General features: G+C 37.8%; 1 protein-coding gene across 2 annotated transcripts in view; it reads right to left on the bottom strand.

The window, feature by feature from the left end:
* The window catches only part of CSMD2 (CUB and Sushi multiple domains 2), a 648,217-nt gene that overhangs the window by 594,320 nt on the left and 37,639 nt on the right, over positions 1–16,258 (bottom strand). The window lies entirely within an intron of this gene.

Raw genomic sequence — 16,258 nt, 5'->3', positions numbered from 1 at the left:
TTGTAAGAATTCTGCAGATAAGTTCGTTTTTTGACTCAGGAAAACTTGTTTTTAAACCATGTCTGGCTTGTAGTTCCCTGTTTGACTCACAAGCAAGCTCAGTAGGGATTACTCCTTGCCAGCAAACTTGCTAATGAAAAATTAAGATGGACTCTTGTTCTGCCCTGAACATTTCATGCATTATTTCCTTGCATGTACAGATTGTATATGATATACTGTAAGTAGTAAACATATGTATAGCACATACAATATTTAACCCGTTAACGCTCAGCGTCCGATATATCGGACGCTGAGCTCAATGACTTAGCGCTCAGCGTCCGATATATCGGACGCTGAGCCCATGCCGGTTCAGCTCAAGATCTGAGCCGAACCGGCATCGGGAAACACGGGGTGCCGGCTGTGACTGATAGCCGGCACCCCAGTGTAACACCCGCGATCGGAGTTGACTCCGATCGCGGGTGCTTAACCTGTTAAATGCCGCGGTCAGCGCGACCGCGGCATCTAACATACATATGGGGTGTCTTTCCCCCACGATCGCCCCCCCCCAACCGTTTTCGGGGGGCGCCGATCGTTGCTATGGCAACTCTGGGGTCCGATCTGGACCCCAGAGTTACCTGCAAGAATTGCCAGTAAGATGGCGTCTGTGACGTCATCTTACTGGCACAGTGCCAGCCTATGCAAGTGCATAGGCTGACACTGATAATACCCTGCAATACATGAGTATTGCAGAATATTATCATGAACAAGCAATCAGAGGATTTCTTGTTCATGTACCATGGTATAAAAGTGAAAAAGTAAAAAAAAAAATGTTATTCAATAAAAAAATAAAGTAATAAATCACTAAAAATGCCCAAAACCCCGAAAACATATAAAGAGACATATAACTAAAAAAAAAAGTCTAAATCATAACACAAACCCCACATATATAGTATCACCGCGTCCGTAACAACCCGTAGAATAAAAGTAAATCATTATTGAACCCCCACGATAAACGCCGTAAAAAAAAACTGCTATAAACCTTCCAAAAATTATGATTTTTAGCTATTCAATCCCACATAAAATGCTATAAAATGCGATCAAAAAACCATGTGTACTCCGACATGATACTGGTTCAAAGCACAACATGTCCCGCAAAAAACAAGCCATCAACCAGCTCCGTAGCCAAAAAAGTAACAATGTTATGCCACTTGGAAGACGGCAATACATAAATGATAGATTTTTCCCCACATTAGGGTTTTGTTTGACAAATTTAGTAAAACGTAAGAAAATATATTCATGTCTGGTATCCCCGTAATCGTATCAACCCATATAATAAAGATAACATGATTGTTAGGCTATACGGTGAACACCAACAAAAAAAAGAGTAAAAAATCCAGTACAGAATTGATGCTTTTCTACTCCTGCCCTCAAAAAAAGTTCCTAAATTTTCAACAATAGGTGATACCAACCCCAAAATGGTAACAATGGAAAAAGCATCTCATCGCGCAAAAAAAATGGCATCACATGGCCCTAATAGCGCAAAAGCGAAAATTTTATAGCCTTCAAAAGGGGCCGATGAGGAAACTAAAATCCTGGCAGCTGCAGGGCGCTCCTTCCCTTCTGCGTCTCACTGTGCGCCCATAAAACAAGTAATGGCCACATGTGGGGGGTCTTTGTACTCAGGAGAAATTGCAGAACAAATTGTATGGTGGGTTTTCTCTTTTTATCTTTTGGAAATGTGTAAATTTTAGGGCTAAATGAACGTATAAAGGAACAATTTGACCATTCTAAATTTCACCTCCATTTTGATTCAATTACTATGAAGATCTCAAGGGGTTAACAATCTTCGTAAAAGCGGTTTCTGATAGCTTGAGGGGTGCAGATTTGAAAATGGGTTGGTTATATAGGGGTTTTGATGCTAAATATGTAAAATTTCATTCAAAACTGTATTTATCCCCAAAATAGTCAATTCTGAAAATCCGGAAAAGCGATATTCTTTTTGTAAGCCGCGTGACATCAAAATAAATTATCCAGACATTTCAGAAATTATGAAAATGTAAAGTAGACAAATGGGAAATGTTATTCAGCAACTTATTTAGGTGGTAAATCTATCTGCCTGGAAACGCAATGATTTTGAATTTCGAAAATGGCAAATCTTTCAAAAAATTTATCATATTTTCTTTTTTTTTGTAAAGAAACGCAAAACTTATCAGCCAAAATTTACCACTAAAATGAAGTACAACATGTGGGGAAAAAACAATCTCAGAATCGTTTTGATAAGTAACAGTGTTCAAAAGTTATAACCATATAAAGCGACGCAGGTCAGAATCCAAAAAATCGGGCTGAGCCTTAACCTGCAAAATGGCTGCGTCCTTAAGGGGTTAAACATGTTAAAACTCTAAATTGGAAAGGTTTCTAGTTCCAACCTTTGCATGGTCTGTCTAGTTAAAGCTCCACTGTCTATAGGAGCACTATAAAATGGATCATATGGAACTATCACATTCTTGTCCCTGGGGGCAGTATCTAAAGCAGGCACACACTAAGAAATATTGCATCAGTTCTGTCCAATGATTTTTTTAGAGGATGGGGAAAAGTAGGAATTGAACTTAAGTGTAAAGTAGACCTTGTTAATTTATAATGTCCTCATAAACACAATGGGGGACATACACTCACCGGCCACTTTATTAGGTACACCTGTCCAACTGCTCGTTAACACTTAATTTCTAATCAGCCAATCACATGGCGGCAACTGAGTGCATTTAGGCATGTAGACATGGTCAAGACAATCTCCTGCAGTTCAAACCGAGCATCAGTATGGGGAAGAAAGGTGATTTGAGTGCCTTTGAACGTGGCATGGTTGTTGGTGCAAGAAGGGCTGGTCTGAGTATTTCAGACTGGTTCGAGCTGATAGAAAGGCAACAGTGACTTAAATCGCCACCCGTTACAACCAAGGTAGGCAGAAGAGCATCTCTGAACGCACAGTACGTCGAACTTTGAGGCAGATGGGCTACAGCAGCAGAAGACCACACCGGGTGCCACTCCTTTCAGCTAAGAACAGGAAACTGAGGCTACAATTTGCACAAGCTCATCGAAATTGGACAGTAGAAGATTGGAAAAACGTTGCCTGGTCTGATGAGTCTCAATTTCTGCTGCGACATTCGGATGGTAGGGTCAGAATTTGGCATCAACAACATGAAAGCATGGATCCATCCTGCCTTGTATCAACGGTTAAGGCTGGTGGTGGTGGTGTCATGGTGTGGGGAATATTTTCTTGGCACTCTTTGGGCCCCTTGGTACCAATTGAGCATTGTTGCAACGCCACAGCCTACCTGAGTATTGTTGCTGACCATGTCCATCCCTTTATGACCACAATGTACCCAACATCTCATGGCTACTTTCAGCAGGATAATGCACCATGTCATAAAGCTGGAATCATCTCAGACTGGTTTCTTGAACATGACAATGAGTTCACTGTACTCAAATGGCCTCCACAGTCACCAGATCTCAATCCAATAGAGCATCTTTGGGATGTGGTGGAACAGGAAATTCGCATCATGAATGTGCAGCCGACAAATCTGCGGCAACTGTGTGATGCCATCATGTCAATATGGACCAAAATCTCTGAGGAATGCTTCCAGCACCTTGTTGAATCTATGCCACGAAGAATTGAGGCAGTTCTGAAGGCAAAAGGGGGTTCAACGCGTTACTAGCATGGTGTACCTAATAAAGTGGACGGTGAGTGTATATATAGTTTTGTCTTTTTGTGGTGAATTTTTGAGACTTTTGGCAGCTCTTTTTTTCCTCCTTATGCATGATCATGTCTTTTTACTAGTGATACATGTTCAGTATTTCCTTTCCTGGCAGGTGCAAATTGTGGCTTCTTTTTGAGACTTTTTCTTGCAAATGTCTCAAATCCACATGGACACAAGTCATGTGATGGGTTATATGCAGAAGTGGACACTACTATAAATTTGTGTGACTACAGTGCATTTTTAAGCACTGTAGTCACACCCCAGGGAGATGATGACATATGAGGCTCCAGTCACACGTGGTGTTAAGGGTGTGGTCGCATGTTGCGTTTGGATTGCATTTTGAAACCTATTACAACAGCAGAGGTGAGGTGATTTGCCTAATTACATTACTGTTAACATTTGCATTTACAAAACGTATAGTATGTTAACACATGCGTTAATGTTGCGTTAATATTGCCTTTTGTAAATGCAAATGTTAACAGTAATGTAATTAGGCAAATCACCTCACCTCCGTTGTTGTAACAGGTTTCAAAATGCAATTAAAGCGCAATTAAAATGCTACGTGTGACCTCACCCTTAGTAACCAATAAACGCAAAAATTTGCGAATTTTCAAAAAACAGGTTACTGTGCAAAATTGTAAACATTTAAAGCATGTGAAATAATTCCAATTTACATGGTAAAATAGGATCCATAAAAAAAATCCTTCCTTTGCACCTTTTTTGCAAAAATAAGCAAAAAAAAGTGATACATAAGTGAAAAGTTGCACGGAACATCTGGGAAACAAAGATACACAAGGCACACTGCACAAAGTGCAGACCAATGGGGTACTTTAAAAAAACCTGCAGCAAAAAGTCGAAAAAAAAGTTGCAAATACGACAAAAGTCGCAAAAATTAGACAATTTGACAAGCAGAAATAATGATACATGTCCCCTATTGATTTTCAGTGTGGGAGTTTAATGGAATTATGGATTAATGATTTTTCATTTATGGATTCTTGGTGGGGACTTTGTATGACAATGCCAGCAGCTTATAATTGGTGGAAATGGTGGTAGACTTTAAAGACAATTGATTATAAAGGCAAATATATACCATTGTGCTGCTAGAACGGATTTAATGGAAACTTTGTCATGATATGATATTTTTATATTCTACTTTATAGTAAACAATACTACAATAACACTTGAAGGCATACAGCATTCTGTGTTTTATTTTAAATGTACCCGTATATACTGAGTATAAGCCGACCCAAATATAAGCCAAGGCCCCTAATTTTATCACAAAAACCTGGCAAAACCTATATTTTTACTCGAGTATAAGCCGAGTTTGGGTTTTCAGCACATTTTTTTGTGCTGAAAAACTAGGTTTATACTCAAGTATATATGATATGTACTTTAATCCAACACTTATGTGGTTTTCAAGTGCAAGAACCAACAAGTGACCAACTCCTTTATTCCAAAATCTGTGATGTCACAAATACACATGATAAAACCAAGTACAAATGCTAACATTGTACAATGATACTAGTGCTTCATATAAATAAATAGGGGGTGCTGGTGATGTATATAAAATAGTAAGGAGGGGCTGTCAATGTCGCACTAGGGGTCCTAAAAGCCCTCCAGTGAAATTGACTCTGGGGACCCACCAAATGCTATATGGAAATATTATCTGTACATTTACAATAGGCAGCATTCGCACCATGCATTTAAAGGTTGAAACAAATGCATCAGGCAAAATGCTTCATAAAACCCATGAGTATTAATGATTGTCAAAATGCTGATGTTTTTTTCCTGATAAAGTTGTGCTGATGTTGCACTTTCCTGTTGTGGTTGGAATGTTTTAAACACAGTGTGAATGCAGCCTAAGACCATGTTCACAAGTTGCACAGAATGTGCAATTCAAGTACATCTGGCGAAGCTCCTGTGTGGAAGCAAATGTGTTTAGACCAAATCGCTTGTATTTGGCAGGTTACAACACGAATTTTGCTGTGTTACTTCTTACCGGACACAAGCATTTAGGTCTCCAGATGCGCTGTAAATGCTTTTTTAAACACAATTCAAATGTGTCATGTAAACATAGACTTAGGGTTCAGCATGTCCCTTTCATCTACTCCTCATATTGTAACCCCCCTCTCCTTAATCCTCCTCCCAGTTGCATCTTTGTCAGGAGTAGCCATGGTGTTTTTAACGGTACACAGTGGCCGGCTCAACCCTGGTATTGTATAAAAGTATATTTTTAGATCCTGGTGCTTTATACGTTTTGTGTTGTTTATAAATCAATTAGGAAATTGCTGCATATGAATGTTTAAGCTGGTTCTGGTGCTATCTATAAATGTATATTTATTGGGGGTCACTGGGTCTGTAGATACATTAATATATTAGGAGGTTCTCTCCATAAATTGAATTATTAGAGTATGATGTAAACACAACTTTCAACTTTATGAAACTGAGGGGCACAGTATATAAATTAATCAATTGTATAAAATGGAGGGTGGTGCTGTATAAAGGTTTAGCAACACAGTGTGGTCATTAATGTTGCCAGTGGTATATACTATTTAAAACCACAGTTTGGCAGTAAGCTGTTATCCAGGGTAAAGAACGAATGCAATTTGATCAGCACTCACTGGTTTGTATTAACATGGAATAGCCTTAATTTGTGCAGGATAAAAGCACTACAAATATACAGGCATGAGAATATAACATGCAATCTGATGTGTTTCAGACCTGAAAGGTCTTTAGACATAGATCTATGACTAAAGACCTTTCAGGTCTGAAACGCGTCAGCTTGCAATTTATATTCTCATGCCTTTATATTTGTAGTGCTTTTATCCTGCACAAATGAAGGCTATTTTATATGAACAAGTGAGTACTGACAAAATAGCTTCCATTGTATGCATGTTCAAAGAGATTGGAAAGCGTTTCGCTGCATTGAGCACCTGCGTTACAGAGGATTTGCATGTTCATATAGTTTGTTATCCAGGGTACAATATATTGTAAGTGATTGTGGTAATTTCTGGGACACAGCAAGGAGTTGTGCTATAAAAGCTGAAGACATCAGAAGGGAGAATTCTGAAGTCAATTTCTGGGGAAGTCATCATGCAGTTCTCTATCCAATGGGGAAATAACATCACCTATGGGGAATCCACTAGGACAAACCAGGCTAGCCTTTACAGGGAGGAGGCAACAGCTGTATAGAATAAATTAGTAAATTATATTTAGTTAGATGTATTCCAGGTAAAAAAATGCAATGTGTGATCGATATTATATCAGGGGGGTGGGGGATCAACAAGCCCCAATGATCAGAAGTTTGAAGCACTGCTTCAACTTTACATGCCAGTAAAGTTGCGGTGTAACATACGTGATGTTGCATCTATACACCAAATGGCTTAGTCGCCAGGGAGGCCAGCTGTCAGACCCCCACCTGTCTGATAATATAAAAAAAGAATAATATTTTATCATAAATCATAACTACATTACCATCTGATGAACATATAACTTGATGGGCCATCGAAAATGGCCCATTAAAAGGTTTCTGTGAATTACCTTTGCTATGTTACCTATGTTGTCTCTCTATGCACCCTCTTACATGCAATGAATAATTATGTGTACATTTCTTGAAATACCTTAAATATAATGACAAAGATGACATCAGCCATTACAGTCGGATTCATGGTTCCTCACATTTGTGTCACTAATGGACATCCAGTGTTTATCAGAAGATTACTTCCATTTGTTCCTCATTATTTTGCACAGGTCATTTATTTCTATGGATAAAAGAGCATGTGGCAGGAATGAATATGTGGGATTTGAGCTCCTTTCCCTTTTTCTCCTGGATGCCCTTGCTACATAACTTCTGCACAGGGCCCGACTTTATGAAGACTATCAATCAGCTAGAACTAAGCATTTGTTTTCACAAATTCCTCTCCAGAAACAACAGCCGTAAAGGCTGAAAAATCATGCTGTGATGTTAAAGTACATTTATTGAAACATGCAAGAAAAATTTAATTGACATCGTAAAGTAGACAGGTTTATGGAAATATTTTGCATACAGTATAATAAAAATATTATTTGCCGAGTTATGTTTAAAAATATATTCTGCTTCGCAGTTTCTGTACCAACAGTTAATTGATGGTAAATTTTTCCCATGATAATAGATATAAAGAAGATCTGTATATTTTGCCCATAACCGAGGAAAAGAATTGACTCTCTTTCAAATGTTTTACTATTTGTGCACAGTTAACAGATATTTTCTGGGACAGATAAGCCCACGACTGCATTGGAGAAGCAGAATGTCTATAACAGCCATCAAATGTAAAACTATTTCATTTATTATTATAAATGAAGTGTATAATTATATATAATTATATGTACAAAGCCAAAGTACCATTTCCAGTCCCATTTGTTCTGCTTGCCCCACATGTTATTTGCTCTATTGTTCTTTCCACCATAAAGCTACATACTTTTAAGTTTTGTTAGTTAGGATACAGAACCAAAGATTGCTATATAGAATCATTCATATTAAAGGGAGAGAGACGCTAGAGGTATCCAGCAGAGGTGAACAGTTGAAATCCATTCTGCAAAAGGTTCTGTAGCTGATCAGACATGAAGGCTAGAGCATCAGGAATATCTTTGATATGACCATATATGTGATCTTATACTGACTATCTCCCCTGCTGATTCAGAGACATGAAACCAAGGGACATATTCCTCTTTATTAGGCGCCATAAAGCTTGTATCACCATTTGGACGACAGACCAATATAAAATAAAATGTTTCTAAATCTAAAGGAGCCTTAAAGCTTGAAGGGAACCGATCACCAGATCTTACCCCAATACACTGCATGTAGATGGTTCTATTATCCGGATGCCGAGTGGCAGTCAATATTGAAGCTGTGGGGCATAACATACAGAATGTTGCCCAATGCAAAAATGTAAGGAAACTAAAGGTCTTATTACAAAGCTCCATAATACAGTGAGTGCTGTGTTGTGCAATTATTTCCATTAAACCTTTTAATCTGGAGTCTCTATTTCTGGTTTTGGCATACAAATAGTAATGCTAAATGCTGACTAGGATAGTGCTGTGTGGAAATGTCCGATTTCCACATAACCAGGTGTCCACGGTTGGTGGTTCACTTTTGAAAAGAAAGGATCTCTTTTTTAAACTTTGCCACTGACCTTTCACATCTGTAATGATTCTCATACGTAATTTCAGTGTGCATGTATATGGCATAGTTAGGAAGAAAAGTTATGGAAAAACACGTTTTAAACTGACAGTTAGTGCAGGTGTATGATCACTTGTAAACCTGAGGATGGGTAAAAGAAGTGGGAAGTGGTCACGGGGGTTGGGACATTGTTCTGCATTTTCTTTTTTTAATAAACCCATTAAAGAACAGAGCACTGGTATAAAATGGCAATAGACAATGCAAATGTACACTACAAATTCTGTTATTATTCATGGCAGGAGCTACAGGTAAATCTCACCCACACCATGGTTCCTCATTGATGTTTCGAGTGACTGTTTGTCAAATAATTATAGTCATTTTCTGCCATGAATAACATAAAAATAAAAAGCTTCCTACAAATCACTTTTTTAATGTATGGACTAAATATGTAATTACATGTAATACTCAATATAATATTTGCTTTTGATAACATTTAAACACCTCTTTTTTATACTCTTCTTATAATTTTTAATTCTAATATGCAGGGAAATCAGCCCTTTATTCCTTTAAAACATCTGGCATGGGGATTCAGATTTCCTTTCACAAGTTGCCAATTTTCTGGTACCTTAGTAATGTTGGAGCACAAATTCTATTTAGTGCAGAAACCACTTTGGTCTACTGCATCAGTATTTATCTATACAACTTCTTACCTGTTTTTGTCATCACAGTGTTCATACATCATGAAACCTACCTATAATCATAAACACACAAACACACCGGAGGGCCATTTACATAGTCATTGTTTTTTTTTCCCTCCGTTTACTCCTTTTTAAGCAATTTGTACCACTTTTGCACCTATTCCAATTGTTGCTGACAAAATTGCAGAAAATTGGAGACATGCTTGTTGGATTTGTGCCTTTTTAGGCACAAATCTTTTGTATTGCACCAAAAATATGTACAAAAACATTGGCAGCAAACCTTGACATTAGCAAGATTCATCATGAAAGGAGGAAAAAAGTTGCAAAAAGGGAGCATATTGCATTGTTTTGATAATAGGTCAGCAAATTTTATATAAAAAATGTGTAAATTGTAATGCAATTACAATTGTAAAGTAGTAGCAATTTAAAATAAAACCAAACATGATATTGAACACATTTAACAGCAAAAAATCCTTATGGTAAATAAGTACCAAAAAGAAAATAAAAACACTGAACAAGAAAGATGAACAACAAAAAAGAGACCAAACTATGATAAACGACACCACCATACTTCCATAATAAAGACTTCTTTAGGAAACCCCCATACTTCTATAATAAAGATGTATATAGGACAACAGCATACTTCCATAATAATGACTTCTGTAGGACACCACAATACTTTCATAATAAAGACTTCTGTGGGACTCCACAATACTTTCATAATAAAGACTTCTGTAGGACACCACAATACTTTCATAATAAAGACTGCGATAGGATACCACCATACTTCCATAATAAGGACATTTTTATGGGACACCACCGTACCTCCATAATAAAGACTTCTGTAGGACTCCACATTACTTTCATAATAAAGATTACTGTAGGATACCACCATGCTTCCATAATAAAGACGTTTTATGGGACATCACCATACCTCCATAATAAATTCTTCTGTAGGACACACCATACTTTCATAATAAAGACTTCTGTAGGACACTACAATACTTCCATAATAAAGGCTTCTGTAGGATACCACTATATTTCCATAGGCCTCTAATTTTAGAGTTTGTCATAGGGTTTCATGTTCCATTTAATGCCACATTATGCTGTATTTAGCCACCATAGTAAAAATGAATCAAAGTTTGCCCTTTGATAAGTGGCTTCTCATTTTTAATCACCTAGAATTTACAATTAAATTATAATATACATGACATAAACATTGGTGGTAAATCTAAGTCTTTTGTTGCCAATTTCTATCAGGGAGACAATCAGTAAGGTATAATGGTTGTCACTCAACTTTCATAAAACAGAAAAAAATCAAGAGACAACTTGACATCAAAGGACAACTCAAGGACTTAAATGTATTTGTAGGCTTTTAGGTCAAATGTTCTTCACATTGCACAGCATGAACTACCTTGTTAGATGGAATTCTTTAAGGTTCAGGCAATAGGTCAAATAGACGTGTAGGGTATAAAAGGTCATTTTCAAGAAAAAAAAAGTCTAAAAAACAATAAATGGTAGTAATTGTAGCCATGGAACATGCTGACCCAGTATAGGTGTTGATGAGAGTTATGAATGTACAAAATATGAGCTGCACACAAAACCGATAAATGAGCATATTCCTGAGGTTCACCTCACAGTGAGTTTATTACAGAAATATTTTATATGAATAAAAATATAAATAACACCTGCAATCATAATAGATTAAGTCAGACCCAGCAGCAAACAGTGGGCGCAAAAATAAAAAGCAGCTATTGACTGCTGTGATTATTCCCACAGTGAAAAGTATTTCACATTTGATAAAAATTATGCATGGTAATATTATAAGAGTCATAAAAAGCATAGTAGTAGAAAACAGCAACATAATTTAAGGTGCTGGATTTACTGGTCCAAATCTGTAACTGCTGAAGTGACCTGACATGCTGAGTTCAGTTCTGCAGTTCTACCTTAGGATCAGTAAATTTTGCAGTAAATCCTTTGGACCAAACTCACTTGTGTATAGCTGGCATAAAAAGAACACATGGAAGAACAGATACCATAAACATACATACACATACCTCTTACCACATTACCATATATATCTCAGAGAAAATATCGGCATGCCTCATTATGATATTTACTCTGATTTCATATGTAGAAATATGGATCAGTAATATGGACATATGCACGATGCCCAAACAAGATATGTTCAAGTCAAACAGGGCTTATCGTCAAAAGAAATAAAATGGTTATCTGCGAATTTGATGTTGCTATCCTCCATATTAAATTGGTGAGGGTGCAGTACCCAATACCAATAGCTGCCCTCTGCTTCCTTTACTACAAGAACTATACAAAAAACTGCCTGTTTAGTGTGCAGAGGGCGCCAGATTCATGATTTATATCTCACATTCTTCATGAATGTGGCGCCCCCCCCTCTGCACTGTCCCGACAGAGTGCACCATTTCTGTTCTGGTGCACCTGTAACATGGGGCGTGTGACACACTTTTATCGGACTTTCCATGATAAATGTGGTTCAAGCTCCGACTGATTACTGGAACACCCACTTCAATGCAGAAATTTGTGTTGCATCGGGTATGCACCACAAAGCATTGCGTGTGCAACAATGATGTCTCGTGTGACAGAAATGTGTCTCGGACACTTCGTAAATACCTGTGTAAGCAGTTTGCACTGAAAAGAGTGAACAAAGTCCAACATAAAACTGGTGCAAGGGCCTTAGTAAATGTGGGCCATGCAGCATGATTTCTTTGGATCCTGCACAGGTACACTGATTTATCACTATCCAAGTTGATCAATTTAGTTGCAAAAGTGTAGACAATGGGCCAGATGTATCACTGTTCTGCGCGTACGTGTAGTAGTTGCGCCTATATTCTGGCGCACTGTTGCACCAGAATTATCACAAGCTACAACATTCTGTGATGAGTGGAGTTCCTACATCTTATTAATCACTTTACATTAGGCACAGTTTAGGTGCAGTTTAGGCACAATGTTTGATTGGGGCACTTACATGTGATCATCCTACAAACTCCTCTCTGCTTCTCTCCGCAATCCCAGAATGAAAATGACACTCACAGCAGAGCCCAGGTGTGTGACACCCTGCACCCAGTGATCTCCTCAGCATTGGCTTTTCTTGGAGGGGATCCCCCAGTGCTGGTCTCCTGCTGCACCCCTGTAATTCTGGCCAGTATCCTCCTCAGACACCAGTAAGGTCATCCTGCTAGAGGAACACTTCTCTGTAGTATCTGCAAAATCCTACAAACTACTCTTCTGTCCTGCTGTCAGCTGAGGCTTTTGCAGATTGTTTTGTAAATAGAAGGTCATGACCTGCAGGCAGTGTAATCATTGGCTGAGCTCTGCTGTAGGGGATGAGCTGCTCTGCACAAGAGCTCACTGCTGCTTTTAAGTATACACCACCATCGGGCTGGAGTGTTTTTGCGGCTGAATGAAAAGTCGTAAATTATGAATATCAGGCGCAGCAAAACATCTGAATAACATGGTTATTTTTGCTGCGTGGCTTTTGCAACTTGGTGTTTAGTTGCAAAACTGGTGCAAAAACAGTGCAACACTATGAAAAGTCACAAAAACAACTGAAAAAACAAGTGATACATCTGGCCAAATGTAGTCTAGAAATCCACATTGTAGAGTTGCTGTGGATATCCACCTTAATCTGCAGCATACATCATTTTAGCCTGCTAATTTTATACACAGCATATGAATGAGATTTGTACGACACCACTATTTACTATGCTACTAGCATAAATTCGTATAGGTTAGCCACCAGTAATGCTGCTGTAGCTAATCTGCAGCACTTCCACAATATGTGTCCCCAAGCCAAAATCAAATACAAGAAGACCAATTCCACTACAAATTACAACCTGATTTCTCTTTTGGAAACACCAGCACTAAATACTTTATAAGTAGCATTCTTAAAGGGATTTGACCTCCACACGTTTTACCTTCCCATTATTCACCTCCAATTAAACTACCATTAAAAGAAACAGTCATGTGGATAGAAACCTTTGATGATCAAAATTTGATCCCCATAATCCATACTTTCAGGCACTCTCCATACACTCCCATGCATCTTCCAATTATCCACTTTCTATATCTTGAGTTCCTCCGTTCATCTCTTATATTTTTATTTTGCTTTGTTCCATTTGCTAACTGTTTTGCCAAAAAAATGCAATAGCAACATTTTTTTAATTTGAACATAAAAAAGTTGATTTTATAGTATACAATAGATGTCAATGTGCACAGTCAAGTCCTGTATCTCGGAGAATGTTAATTAAAGAACATGTTATAAAATATTGGCAAATTAATGAGAACTAAACAGTTTACAAAAACGTAAATGTGCCTTGAAATTTAGGAAAGCAATTAACAAATAAAACAAGTATTTTGGAAAGTAACAGTTACAAAATTGTGCAATAACAATTCATTCCGAGAATTCTCCACTAAATAATTCACAATAATTCATTCCCAGAATTTTCTACTCAATAATTCACAATTATTCATTCCCAGAATCCATTGGTACTAGTCTTTGTCGAGTAACATGCTGTCTGTAAAATATAGAAGCAACTGCCCTATTATTATGCTGGATATTTGTATCTTTTTCAGATACTGAATCATATAACATATTAGGTATTAGAGATGTTAATGAAGGGTTTCTTTGAAACTTGCCTGCATAAAAATGGCTTAATTTTGAATCCTCTTTTCTGAGTTACAAATTAACCCAGCAGGACATTACAATATAATGCTGATGGTTCAGCAATATAAAAAATGTAAAACTTTTAGTGACTAAGAAAATGCATGTACATAAGCTCAGACTCACCACTTTCCTTGAAATTCAAGCTCCTACAAAAGATGTCCCGTTGTTTTCCGACTTTATACCCAAACCGCCTGAATGTCTATCTTACAGAGTGTGTGTGTAAAAGAAGAAGTCTTAGTGTAGGATACAAAGTATCATAAATGGGTCACTTACTTTTCATTTGACCGTCATAAAATGAAAGAGGGATCATGTTAACGCTGATGTTTTGATGAGCTATTCGGGGATTGAATGATGTCCCCTAGAGGTGAGTGAAACTGGTAGACGGAAGATTCTGTAAAGCACTTATAAAAAAGCTTTCAATCTCAGAAAAATCAAAACTTATTTCCATCATGATCTAACAAGCCATCTCAGACCATTCCCACTTGTCACACAACCTGAGTCTGCACTGGTTGCAAATGATTATATATGTTGCAGCCTATTAGAGTGAGTGATGCGTAGCTCTAGAAAGCGGACAAAAACGAGAAATTGGATATTATGATACAACAACAATTTATCAAGTGGAATGTTTTCGAGAAAAAGGACAAATTACTTATTTATTTGTGTATTAGGCTTTTCATCAGAAGATAAAGATATTGCTGACAGCACACTTACACGGTTTATAAACTAATACAGTAGCAGGTGAAGGTGAACAATACTATAATAACGGTGAAGGTTATATAACTTGTAGTCTTTGTTGCCATCAGTGGTATTATTGTGGGGTTCATTGCAAAATATACAGTTTTGGGAATAACATGTCCATAAGAACTTTGTTTTAAATTGGCAGTTTAGATAGAGTGGTATAGCTGTATGTATAGTTGATAGCATTCACTCAAGAGCCTTTGGTGACTGCAATGAATTAACTAACAACACTACTGGGGTAGATGGGCACACTGCAAAACAGCATTCCACCCCGCGAGATGGGGTAACCCGACCTTGGTCAGTTATTCTATCTCGTTTTACAGAAACTAAACATGTACAATAAAATCCTTTGCCTCTATGACTAACACATAGTTGTCCTTCTTAACACTGTACCTGCTTAGTGCCTTCTATAATCTATTACATCAGGTGTTGCATCGTACCTATGCTGAAGGCAGATCTAAAAATGCTACATGCTTCTTTCTATGATCCTGCTCTACATTCCCTGAAGGCACCATAGAGTTCTATATGTCCCTGAATAAGACCATCAGTTGTATCTGGCTCCAGCAAGAAGGTGCTCATCTGATTCTGCTATTACAGTATATGTTAACATACCCTTAGGCATCATATACACAAACAAGTGCATGAGGCCTAAGTAAGGATTTATCCACAAGCAACAGGCCGTGTGCCGCAGCTTCCAGACCGTATATAACACACACAGGTGAGCGCCTCTCACTCTGTTGTTGTCCACAGGATGTGACTGCCCAGGTAACAAAGGCGATGATGCGTAGTACTACATGGTACATGAATGTGCCCAGTAGAAAGAATTGTGACCATAAGTTTCTGCTGCTCATGGTCAAAGCACATCATCATGTGCACAAGGTCTTAGTCAGTGACTGCCGCTAGATATCTGTTTGAAATGTATAGCAAATTTGTTATATATCTGTCTAGTCATATCATCATGCAATAGATTTGTAATCAAATAAGAAATCCTGCAGTGTGCAACAACAGGTGTACTATCCTATGTCTGTTTATTTTCTTGTGGAATCACACAATCCTCAGAAATCCAGCAAAATAGCTCATATCAACAAGCACGTCATAAACATTTTAATGTCAAGGTTAAGCTGTGGCATGAACAAGGCAAAGCAAGCCTCCGCATTATGGACAAACTCCAGTTCCCCATTCAATTACTATTCTAATACATGCCCAGTATGAATTCTCCATGTTCGTATGG

The sequence above is a fragment of the Engystomops pustulosus genome, chromosome 2, assembly GCF_040894005.1.
Source record: "Engystomops pustulosus chromosome 2, aEngPut4.maternal, whole genome shotgun sequence".
Classification (NCBI taxonomy): Eukaryota; Metazoa; Chordata; class Amphibia; order Anura; family Leptodactylidae; genus Engystomops; species Engystomops pustulosus.
Note: the sequence above shows the minus strand (reverse complement) of the source record. Positions and strands in the feature narration are given on the sequence as shown.